The following is a 12,615-nucleotide window of genomic DNA, read 5'->3' on the forward strand; positions in this document are numbered from 1 at the left end:
GCAGTTTAAATGGTGTAACTGCAGTAAAAGAGGTATTGTACCATGTTTGAAATAAAATGATCATATTTTCATATATCATATTTGATTATTTAACACCCTCATACTTTATCTTGCTATGTATCATTTTTTGGCTGCATGTGAAAGACCACAAATATGACTACTGTGATCGCCAATTTTTTTGCATCAAATACGTGGGAGAGCCCATTTTCTAATCTGTAAACATTATAATAATAGTTCTCAATAAAAAGTTTTTTTTTCTTGCTTCTTCTCTCTGGTCCAGTGTATATTTTTCCTTTTTAATTGAATATAGATGGTTCATTGCTTTTTATTTTTCTTATGCAGTTGTTTGGAATTTTATTGTTATACCTGGAATTTCACTGATGTCAATTTCTAATAAAACAAGTTTTATGAGAAATCAAATGGACATCTTTTAAGAGAATGCTGGTGAAATAATCCCTGCACATTGCAGGGAAAGCTTTTTTCTGTGCAGAGTTCTTAGAGGTGTCAGAAATCATTGTCTACCTTCCCTTTCTTTCTGCCTGGAGCCAAACAGGGAATTAGGAAAGGAAAAGAAGTGCTCTACACACAATGGCCTTCAGTGAATATTATCGATGACTAGACACCTGCTAGGATGTAAAGGCATTTAATCCATATTATTTTGCCTTTTAACTTGTCAACTTAGACATGGCAGCCCAAAGAGTTTTCTGTCAAACATTAGCTTTTACATTGCATTTTAGTTTTTTATTTTTCATCCTACATGTGGGACTTTAAATACTGTGAATATATTTAGCTGTATGACGATGAACTAGGAACATGTGTTCTTTACCAAAACATTTACAGAGAGTGCTATACATAGGTACACATTAGTAACTTCAGAAATTATCCTTATGAATACAAATGCCAAAAGAAGTGTAATCCTTTTTGATTTTCTGTATCCACAAATGCTTTCTTCCTTGTGGCTAATCAGAATATGCTATTAATGTAATAATAAAAATGTTATCAATTTGTAGTTATTTTGAAGAATATCTTAAAAGGTAATTAAACAAGATAATTTCTAGAGAACAGAAAATCGTGTATTTCCAGGAGAGGGAAACTGAGCTCTTCCCTGCAGAAAATTTAATGTTTCCTTGACTAGGTCTGTAATACATGGTATGCTACAAATGTTAGCACATGAAAACTAAATTCCATGAAAGGTTAAAAATTTTTCCCTACTTTTTCTAATTATGAAGGCAAGATAAAAGCTACAGTAATGAACTTCAGCATTAGAACAGCAGGATATATCATATGTCTTGGGAGAATGATTTGTGAGGCATAAGCTACACAAAGCAATTGGAAAATTCTTATTACTTTTGATGACAGTCTTCTGATAATACATTTTATTTTGTGGAAAACTCTAAAAATAATCTTTTCTCAATAGCTCAGCAGCATATCATCCGACACGTACTATACTAGACAACACAGTTCTGTAACTGTTTTTGAGCTTTTCTGCCTCTCCCACATTGTGCACTATTCTTGCCTTTAAAGTCACTTTGTTGACGTAGTTTTTACAATTTGATGTAAAGAATATAAGTTAAAATATACTAAAATGACCTTTAAAGTTATTGATTGACCTGTTTACTCTGGCGTGAATAAGAACTGGAAGACGAGTGCTGATAAATCTGTTACTGATATCCAGGCCTCAGTTGTTAATTTTACAATGAATCCTGGATATCTTCACCAAAAAAAGAAAAACATAATAAAAGTTTGCACTCAAAAACCAACAGGCTTCCACACTGAGCTCATCATTTTCTCCCACTGTCGCCCACCTGTGTGCCCTGTGTATCTCTGTAGTCCCTAGGCCAGTCATTGCCCTCCCAGCCACCCTAACTTCTAAGCGAGGAAAACGCTGTCCTAACTCCTCCATCTCCGTTACCTTCCATATTAACTTAATCAGTGCTCTTTATGTGGCCTTTTCTTTTTCTGTGCATTGTCACAACCTTGTTTGGATCCTTGCAGCTTTTCATCTGCACAGTTGTTACATTCTCTCACTCACCAGTCTGTTCCCACTGCCTGAACCCTCCACACTATCTCCAGCTTTTTATTCTTAAAAAAAAGGGGTTACTTTTCTTTTCTATGAAAAGCTCTCTACAGGATCACTCTTTTCAACACTAATTAAAGCACAAACTATTTAGCTTGACATAAAAGACATTCTCATTCTGACCCAAATGCCAACCACTTACTGCTAACTACTACACCCACTCTCTCAGAGTCCCAGTTCCATTGAAATTGCAGCATTTTCAAAGTCGCGTACATCTTGATGTGACTGCGTGCTTTAACACATGCCAACATTAACAGCTAAGAGAGTGTGCTAATGATTGCAGGTGTAAGTTGCAGTAATCTTGAAAGTAAGCCATATTTGATGTCCAGGGCTTTAGGAGAAGGTATTTCTAATGTTGAAAGTTAACAGGCAATAAGACTGAATCCAATTCTCTATGTACACAGACACACAAACGCATGCACACACAATAAAAGAAACCAAGGGCAACAGATTTTTCATTTATTACTGAGATAGTTCATATTGCTCATGCTTTCAAGAATTCTTGTTCTGAATAGCAATTCATTTAATTGTATAGCTCCTGTACTTAAAGCCCAAGTTGTACATTTTCACAAGTCTGTGTATATGCATATAAGTTTTATATTTTAATATATTGCCAGCAATATTGTTTTATAACCTTGTGAACCATATCATAATTATAGTTTTCTATATTCAAAATTAACATATGGAGAATGGCATGGATACTCTGGTCAGCAGGTCTTTTAATTCTTACATAGACTGATGAAATGTGAATAAAAATACACTTGTTTAAAACTGAGCAATTTATATTGTATTTTCAAAACTATAACTAGATACCTTTATAGCAATATTTACGCAATACCACAAGGATTTATAAAATGTAACTTTCATTAAACCAAGGTGATAGTAATATAGAGAATTTCAGTTTTTTTTTTTTCATGCAGTTTTTTCCCCTTTTTTCTTTGCATTTCTACATGTTTGCAGTATGGAGTGATCCCATTCATCACAGGAAGGTGATACATGGACAGAAAACATTTTCATTCTCTTTACATCTTTTCTACCCTCATCCTCTCCATCTCTTGGTCCTCTTTTCATGTGCAAAGATTTGAATCATTCTAGAGATTAATTTTTAATCATGGCTCATTAATAATAATTACAAAGTGAAAAAGAAATGAGCTTCCATCTATATTTGCTTCTTATATAAATTATTGCACATAGTCCATTTAAATTTTTTTTCATATATTCTTCACTACGGAATTATCAGAAATAAGGCATAATGTCACCAAAAGCAAACTATTTTATAGTTTTTCATCTTTAATAGAAGCAGTTATTTTAGTAGCGTTGCTGACCTGATAATTGCTAGTAGGTCTAAATTGGATGTACTTCAGTTAATGCATCAGTAAGTGAAGTACCTTCAATGCAATTAAAAGATTCTAATCTAACCAAAGGAAAAATCTTGTTCATATTGACCACTTTAAATTCAGACTATGATTTCATATTTTTTAAGTGGTCCCTGGATTAGCTGACCCCATTAGTGGGTTACAACTCTCTTTTGACATGCCACTCTGCTGAATAAGCATTTCTGAAAGTTTTTGAATGAACCTCATCAGACAAAGATCACTGGCCTATTTTCAGAGCAGACAGGCAAAACAGAGTTAAAGAACCATGCTATTTTTAGCCTGAAAATTGAGGAAATACTGGATGGAAGTGAAGGATGATAAACAACTTGAAACAAATATTACTACATCTGAAGTGTACTTTTTTTTTTTTCCATTGAAGTATTTATTCCTGTTTTATCAGACATCTGTGACCCTGATTGCTGAGTGATAAGAATTTTTCAGTTTTTCTCTTGGCACTAATAGATAGTTTTGTGGACCTACCCACAGAATTTAATCTGTGGGGATTATATCTCCTTGCATGCTTACCCCTGGCCTGCTTTTACAGGAAATGAAATTCTTAAATGAGTTCACAAAGAAACTATTAATTGTAAGCCAGTTGTTACACTTAAGGGGTAGAAAGTTATTTTCTACTTTTTTGTGTAGAATGGATCTTGGATTTCTAAGATAGCAAACATTGGAAAGAGGACGGAAACCTTACTACTCACACTAAAAAAGGAGTGGTAGGGTCACTAACTGCATTTGTGATTGAGTTCCATTGGTTTTGTAGGGAATAGAGGAATCTTTCTGTATTTTGGCAGTGAGCATGTGTGTGTGTAGCCGGGTTGACTTAGCAGATGCCCGTTTTTAGAGATGTCTCTTACATTTTACTGAGAATTTGAGAGAGACTTCACAAGGAACTCTGCCAGCCAGGTGCCATTTTAAACTGCTAGTCTCTGCTTTTTTTTGTACAATGAAAGGCAAATTGCTGAGTAAAAAGGATTTCTTTTACTAACTGTGAAGCAGAACTAAAGTTCAGCTTCAATATTTGTTTAAGAAATTTTCTGTGACACCTTGCATTCCTGTTCTATAGGACATTAAGCGTACTGTATCATAATCTTCTATTAGTATGAATGTCTTGCCCACCAAACAATGGGCCTTGTATAGGTGAGATTTTTCATTTTCGTCCTCTAATACTATTACATGATCTATTCAGGTTTGGTGGCCCTGCCATTAGTGTGTGAATTTTAAATTAGCAAATCTCGTTTGGTTGTATAGATTATGTAACCACAGTTATTTCACTGTGGTTATTTATTAAAAGTTTCAGTGTATGTGGAACTTCCCAAGCAGTCAGCAACTCGTATTTGTTTATGCCTTGCCCAGCTGTCTCCCTGACTCCCCCGACCATGCAGTGCCTGGACAGTCACTAATGTACCACAACTTCTGGGATGCATCTGTTTTCTTAATTGGTGGAACTGATATGGATAAATGAGCCCAGTTCTCCCCCTGCAGGGGTTGTGTAGTGTCATAAACAATCATTGAACACAGCCCTTATCTAGTGGTAGAAGGACGGGAATTACCTCTATGGAGAGTGCTGGTTTGGAGCTGTGGCCACAGACATGGAGGAGCAAAACTAACGCAAGCCAACGAGGAGAAATAAGAACACCCGAGTTACTGCTATTACTCGACTTCGCAAGCACTTTTCGATTGCCTTCCAGACACAGCCAGGCTGGATGCTCCATATCCTCTCTACCCCATCTGTTTGGAGTGTCAGACAGACCCAGAAAAAAGGGTGTGTCCTTTTCTTAAAGGACATTTTCCCTGGATGCCAGCTGTTAGTAGCGTTTTGACTTGCCATGAGCCTCCAAAGTATACATTTTATGTCTGATTTTATTTTGTTATTCTTTACATACTCTTTGGAATGTTTGGTCACGTTGGTCTTGGGTAAAGTTCCAGCTAAGGCTCACTTGTATTATCTTTGTACCTTCCTGTTTTTTTAATTTCATGGAGAACCAGAGTTTTTAGCTTGTTTACTTACTGTGCTGCCCATGACCTGTTTGCAATTCTAACATACAGCAAACTTTCAGTAAATGTTTGGCATGATCAATAAGCATAACTAATAAATTCAGCTTTCTCTTCCCTTTGGTTACATTCATGGGATCACATAATATCAGTTTGTCTTTGGTTCCTTTGCTTTGAAACCGCCATTGGCATTTTCTTTACTTTTGTCTTATTTATCTATCCATTGCTTTGAGCCAAACTTATTTTTAATTAAGTTAATTTGATCATTTTTTTACTCCTATTGACCCTTTTGCTGTGCTTCAAATATTTCCCTTTTACTAATTTATCAATCCTATCCTTCTGCTAACTTTTCCTTAACTAATTTTTTTTCTGCTTAACTGAAATGAACCCTGCCTAAACTGTCATGCACTACATTATTGTAAGAATAATTAAATCATTTAGAAAGTGTTGAACACATGATACATTCCGTATGGAATACTTGTTTTTCAAGTATAGCCAGGAATGCCAAAGTGGAAACAATTCAGTATCACTGTTGAGATGCTATTTGTTGAAGGCTAACATAAAATTCCAGTTCTGCTCCTGCTCTTTTTGCAAACTTGAAGGCCAGTACTCTGTTTGATGTATGTTTCTACATATGAAAATATAGTGAATAAATTACACCATAAATGAAGCTCGTTGCACTGTTAAAATTTACTTATCATAGTGGTTAATGGAAGTAGTTTTTAAAAAGTTATTTTTATTTGATAATTGAAGCAAATTTGTTTAAAATGTTTCATGGAGTTTTCACTTTGATTTTGCTTCCCTGATTGCCCTTTGGGATAGATTTTATTACAGTTGACCTTAAGCCTTCATTATCTTCACACTTGATTTATCAGGTTAACATTTTAAAATATGCCATCATTTAAATAGATAAGACATTAATAATAGCAATTAAAATGAATATATTCTACAAATAGCTTAATAACTTCTTTTGTATGTTTGTAATGGGAAATCTCTGCTGTTAGTATGGATTTCATTAGTTAAAGTTTTCTCTTCATTCTAGGAAAGTATATTTTTTTTTTTATTTTTCACTCTAGGGTTTATACACATGTTTGTAACAAATAATCACTTAACCTATAAAATAAAAATTAATAGTTTTCTTGCTGCCAATTTCCAAATTATAATCAAATTGAAACATTTAATAACTTCAGCTGCTTTCCTACTAAATTGTGTGTGGTTTTGTGTGTATGTCTTGTTTCTTCAGTTATAAAGCTGTAAAGTTAGATTTAATAGAACTATAAAACTCAATGTTAATGAGATAATTAACTGAAATAATTTTTTTAACTTAGCACTTGTCACATAACAACTCTATAAATGTTAAGTATTATGATTATTCTCTAACCCATTTCATTCTTCCACCCACCTGTTTAAAAAAAAATAAAATAGTAGCAAATAAGATAAATCTAGCCACTTAAAAAAATAGGAAATAAACTAAGAGCAAAATGTAATGGGATTACTGATTCTTATAATGTATACTTAAGTGCCATACTTAATTCATTGAATATTGAATATGCTGACAATATTGTACTGAAAGAGATTTAATATTTAATGATCTCATTACATTTAATAAAACATGAGAGGGTATGGATTTCAAGAATAAAATTCTGTCCATTAACAGGAAGGTTTTATATAAATGAGTTTTCATATAATTATCTTTAAGACAAAAGCACATTTACAATGTATTAAAGTGACCTCTAATAATGATATATGAATTTAAATATTTTAAAAAGTTTAACAAAATATTTCATTGAAATGATTTATATATTATTTTATTTCAGCACTTGCTCCAATGTAATTTTATATAATTTTGCTTTATAAGCACCTTTAGATGTATTCTAAAATAGCAACAATAACTGGGACATCAATATATTTCATTATATGTTAATATCTAACTATAAACTATTGATTTAAAAATAGTTTAAAGATTTATTTTTTCCTGTATTAAAATAATTGATTTATAGTGTTAAAAGACTTATTTCTATCATATACGCTGAACGAACAAATGCCTCTTGCCCTCAATTGAAGAAAAAAATACAATTTCCTGATATTAAAATTATTTTGGTAGTAAATTAAGATATATGCTGTCACTTCTCAGGAAGTATCCTTTTGTAGTATTCAAAATAATTTGTAATTTAGACTTGACCCAACATTCGCAGTATTTATGTTGAAAAAAAAAAATCAAACGCAGAAGTAATTCACTGATTATTTCACATTAGATTTCTGATTTCCCTGTTTTCTTAATTCAAAAGTCACAAATATGAAAACATCTAACTCTGTATTGTCAAAAATGCTTTTTCATATATTTTGATTGTGGTATTTGAGAAATGAATTTCAGTGATATTTGTCCATGTGTAATAGGCCTACACCTCTCTTTATTAACTACATTTTGGTAAAAGCCAGAAGAATCAAACCAGACTTGTATTTTATTTCACTGTTAAATGAATCAATTTTACTCCAAAGTAATCTGTAATCTAACATGTTTATTTTTAAACTATTTTTATTTGCAATGTATTTGTATTTCTGAATCTTTGTAGCCCCACGTGTACAAAAATCCCTCAAATATTCAAATAACTTCAGTACTTTTCTGTTTTTTTTTTTTGTAAATAAGAAATTAGTAATATAGTGACTCTGAATTGTATTGAAATATTTATAGGAACAGAGAGCCATTTGGGGACGTGACCTATATTTTAGGTCTAAAATGCTTCCTGTGAGGCAGCCATCTACATACTAGGTGGAGTTGTAAAAGAGCAAAGTGCTTTTGTGCTATTTGTTAGTTTTTGGGTGGCTATTCTCTCTTTATAAAGCTTTCATGGCTGAAGCAACCTGATAAACACCATCAGTAAAAATCCTATCTGAACAAATACCTTAATCCTCTACACTCATTCTAAAATGGAAAAATCCAGAACACCAAGAATACCTATTGCTCCCTGGAATGTGGAACAAAAGACATATTCATACACTGGTGATTAGAATACAAAATGGAATAACCATTCTCAAATGATCCTTGGCGGTTTCTTATAAAATTGTATGTACTTTATAGTATATGATCCAACATCACACACTTGGTATTTACCAAAGGATGCAGAAAACTTATGTTTACACAGGACCTTTCACTTGGATGTTTACAGCAGATTTGTTTATGGCTGGTTGTATACAGCAAAACTCTAATCTTGGGAGCAACTAAGATACTCTACAATAGGTGAATGGATCTACAGACCATGATCCACACAGTTTTATATTATTTAGCACTAAAAATACTGAATTAAGCAATGATGAGACAAGATAACTCAAATACCAATTACGAAGTGAGAGTATCCAACCTAAAAAGCGTTTAGAATATGGTTCTGAAAAAGTCAAACCTATGGAGATAATAAAAAGATCAGTAGTTACTAAGACTTAGTGGAGAAGGAGAGACAGGCAGATCATAGAGTTCTAGGACAATGACTATATGATACTACAGAGGTTTGCACTAGTCTCTAAGGAATTTTTTGAATTGAATGTGCAACACTAGGAGTGAATCCTAATGTAATTTATACAGCACTAGTAGAGATATGTGTTACTGTATGTTAACAGATGTACCACTCTTGACACTGATATGAGTATAAAACTGCTAGAAAATTAAGCCTATTGAAATAGTCTAGTGTTGTGGTTTATTTATGAAATGGAATTAAAAATAAAGATAATATTTAAGGAAGGTTCTGTTATTAGAACCTTTCAACACATTGGTCACTAGTAGTAATTCAGAAGTGACAAAAAGCTTGTTGTATAAATGACAACATGACAATAGGAGGGAGAACATGAAAGATTGTGCAAGAAATAGAGAAACAGGTAGATTTCATCTACCTGATTTCATCTGTGTAATTAAAGTAGAATCTCATATTTATATTGTATATTTCATAATGTCAATTCTGGACATAATATTTAGCAGTCTCAGTAACTCTAGAAATTTAAGTTTTGTTGCTATTTATTTGCAAATGACAAAAACTATTTTAAGCAAAATTTAGGTACTTGCTCATGTAGCTAGGAAATTGTAGCATTATCCCAAACTGAATCAATACCTATTACTGTTTCTGGGGTAAACAATGGGGACACATATAACTGGGAAGGAGATTCTCAAGGGGAGCTAGTTACCAAAGGAGTTAGGAGTAGGCACAACTGCCACCATCCTCTGCAGAGGGACAGGAGTTAGAATAGTAAACTGTAATATTATGACACCCACTAGTGCGGTCAGGTAACAGAAGCTACCTACATGGATAAAGCAATAGTATCTGCCTAATCATATGGAGTAGATTATTGGACAAGGGAAAACACAGGGAGAAAGAGACAGTACAGACAGTGGGACAGGAGAAAGTGGCAACTGTTCAGATCAGGTTACTGGAGGTCCTCCTGGTGACTATGCAGGGTCCACATCAAAGATTCAGTTTCAAAGCCTGCATGGGCGGCCAGTGATGCACCAAGGGGAAGAATGAGCATAACTCACCAAGGTGTGGAATTTCCACGGAAAATATGACTCCAGCTACCTCAAGTGAATTTCTGAAAACCATTAGTGGAAGTACACTGGTCGATATAAATTGTCATTTTTCCCATTTAGAAATGCTCTAAAAGGAGTTATGATGCTTTATTTAGCTCATTCCGTCCTTGGTAGCCTTGGGGACCAGAACAAAGAATGCACTCTGACCCTTGTTTTCTGCTATTATTTCTAAGTGCATTTTTACCTGACACTAAATATTAATGTCATAATAGGAGTCATCACACAAAAATAACAAAATTAAGATTAAAATTTGTTGGCTTCTGTTAAAATTGTTTTTCATTAATGATAGGCCTACGGAATTGTACCTATTCTTTGAAATTGTTATGCTTGTTCAAAAGCTTGCAAATTAGTGTAAACTCAGGACCTGCTGAAGATTCTTTCAGCATTATGAGATTCCAGAAAAATGTGAATAGGATGTTTCAGTTGTTAGGTAATTTTCCAGATGCTTTTTTTGTGCTCAGATAATTCAAATGGCTTCCTTTCAACACTTCAGGCTTGTCATGTGCGCTGTATTAGAGTGTGTAACGTTTTTGAGCGAATTTGGCACAGACATTGCTTTTCCACTTCTAACTCTCTAAGTTTGAAGAGTGCCTGCCAAGATCAGTATAAATACAGCCTAATAAATGTATTTTCATCAATTTTCAAAGTTCTCTTATTTCAAGTGTCAATATTGTATGTGTTCTCATAAGAGTAGTTTAATTAATTATAGTTTTCCTGATATTTTGAATACATACATTTAGACTACATTTATAGCAAACATAAATGGCAGTGAAAGCAATGATTCATATGTAATCATTCATTAAGGTACACATTTAAAAGTTTATTCTGTCCAAAACTCTGTATCCTTAAATAAAGTTGAACACTAAGAAGGGAAGAAATCAATATAATAAATTGTGTAAATTAAATGTATTACTATCGTTAGATATACTTAAAATTATTTTAAGCAGTCTAGAATATGTAAGTGCCCATCTACCATCACTCATTCCTTCTTGAGTGTATAAAAGCTCTGGATATACTGATAGCAGATAACTACCACAAACTAATTTTTATTAAAATATCTGGGGAAGCGTGGTACATGGATTAGTCACATTCTGTGAGTTCTAAACAGTTGTCAGATTTTCAAACTAGTCATGCTTCAACTGACCTTGTCTAAAGATGACAGGTATATTTGTTAACTAGTTAAAAGTAGAAATAGAGAGGAAACAGCTCCTAACCCAGTCCACCAAGTTTGAAATCCTGGGATACCGGAAAAATACTTAATTTCCAGAAATAATGCAATTTCAAAATTTGGAAATAAAATGAGAATTTATACCAAATGAGATTTGCAAAAGCTAAAATATGACTGCAGTATAAAGAAAAAAAAAAAACCCTGGTTTTTAGAATACCTGTTTTGTACTCTGTCAATGTATAATTTTAAGAAAGCTGTGTAATCTTTTATAGCCTCAATGTCTTTATCTATGAAACAAAATAGTAATGTTTATGCTAGGCAATTACTAGAGATTATCCATCATGCTAAATATTTGTTCTAGTAAAGAGATTAATATTCTATTACTTTCATGTTTATTAACAGTATTTAGTCATTCCTCTTGTTTTGTATGCTTAAATTGCTTTTAAGCATAATGCAGAAACTTAGTTCTTCTGTCATTGTAGCCTAGGTTATCCATGGCTAATCAAAGATAGATGAACATTTAGAGTTGACAATAAATGCCTGGTTGATTATCCTGCTATTCTGTGATGGGGTTTCTGGCTTTAGGTATTTGGCCTTGAACTCATTAAGTGATGGGTTTTTTCATCCGTATTGTTAAATTGTGGCAAGAGATGCTGTAACTGCTTATCGAAGAATAATTACTACAAATATGGTCAGATAAACGTATAGGACATTTCAGCTCAAGCAAAATCCTACACTCCAACATTCGCAGCCCTCTCCCTGATGGCAGGGTTAACTTCAGGTGTCCAGGATTTCAGGTAACATGTAGATGATACCACAATTGCTTATATTTAAAAGCACTGAAAGCATTCTAAAAAGCAAAGAAATTTTAACTCAAAACACTAATTAGGTATAGGATGTATTTTCATTGGAGAAGAAGACTCATAAAAGAGACTTTTAATATTAAATTAGAATGTCTCTACACTTATGAGGAAACAAGATTTATCATGTCTCTTGTAATCTGTGTTCATATGTAATGTCATATTTCTAGTAATCTGCTCTCATGTAATTTATTTTGTATGTAATTTACTTCATATGTAATTTGATTGTATAAAAAGTACTTTATTATAGCTTTTAGTGTATTACCAATTCTGGCCTTAACTAAACAGATTATGAAAATAAAAGTATATTTCTGATGATTTAACAGTTACACCTATGTTCCTTTAGTTTTATGTTTTTTTTTTTGTTTGTTTGTTTGTTTTTTTGTCTTTTTCCTTTTTATCGGTACCAGGGATCTAGCTCATGACTGCCTGCTTGCAAAGAAGGCGCTTACACCGCTGAGCTAAATCCCCAGCCCCAGTTTTATGTATTTTTTAAAAGCTACATTACTCACTGAATGCTGTCAATGAGAAAAAGTATTTTACATTTAACCTTATTAATTAAAATG

The 12,615-nt window shown here is 33.1% G+C and overlaps 1 protein-coding gene across 3 annotated transcripts in view; it reads left to right on the top strand.

The window, feature by feature from the left end:
• The window catches only part of Cadm2 (cell adhesion molecule 2), a 980,415-nt gene that overhangs the window by 22,559 nt on the left and 945,241 nt on the right, over positions 1-12,615 (top strand). The gene's annotated exons all lie outside the window — the stretch shown is intronic.

The sequence above is a fragment of the Cavia porcellus genome, unplaced genomic scaffold (assembly GCF_034190915.1).
Source record: "Cavia porcellus strain 051 isolate PalLab524CR breed Dunkin Hartley unplaced genomic scaffold, mCavPor4.1 scaffold_15, whole genome shotgun sequence".
NCBI classification, from domain to species: Eukaryota; Metazoa; Chordata; class Mammalia; order Rodentia; family Caviidae; genus Cavia; species Cavia porcellus.